We start from the raw sequence: 309 nt of genomic DNA on the forward strand, positions 1-309 counted from the left end.
CTATGCAGACTGCTGCTAATATTATTTCTAACATGCATCTGAATTTGCTATTCCTTTCTGCTGCTATTAAATTCACAAAAAATTGCGATCTGAATAGCTATGCATACTGCTCCTACAGCTGCACAAAAGTACTTAGAATTACTATAAGCGTCTTTATTAAACAATGAAACGCAAACAAATAATGCCTATTTCGCTTTTGAAGAGTTCACAAAATCCCTGTACGCCCTGGTAAATAAACAAAGTTATAAAAGCCTATTTCAATTTAAAAGAGTTACTTACCCCATGTGTTATCACTGAAATTTCATGCAA

The sequence above is a fragment of the Sinocyclocheilus rhinocerous genome, unplaced genomic scaffold (assembly GCF_001515625.1).
Source record: "Sinocyclocheilus rhinocerous isolate Xijiao unplaced genomic scaffold, SAMN03320098_v1.1 scaffold753, whole genome shotgun sequence".
NCBI classification, from domain to species: domain Eukaryota; kingdom Metazoa; phylum Chordata; class Actinopteri; order Cypriniformes; family Cyprinidae; genus Sinocyclocheilus; species Sinocyclocheilus rhinocerous.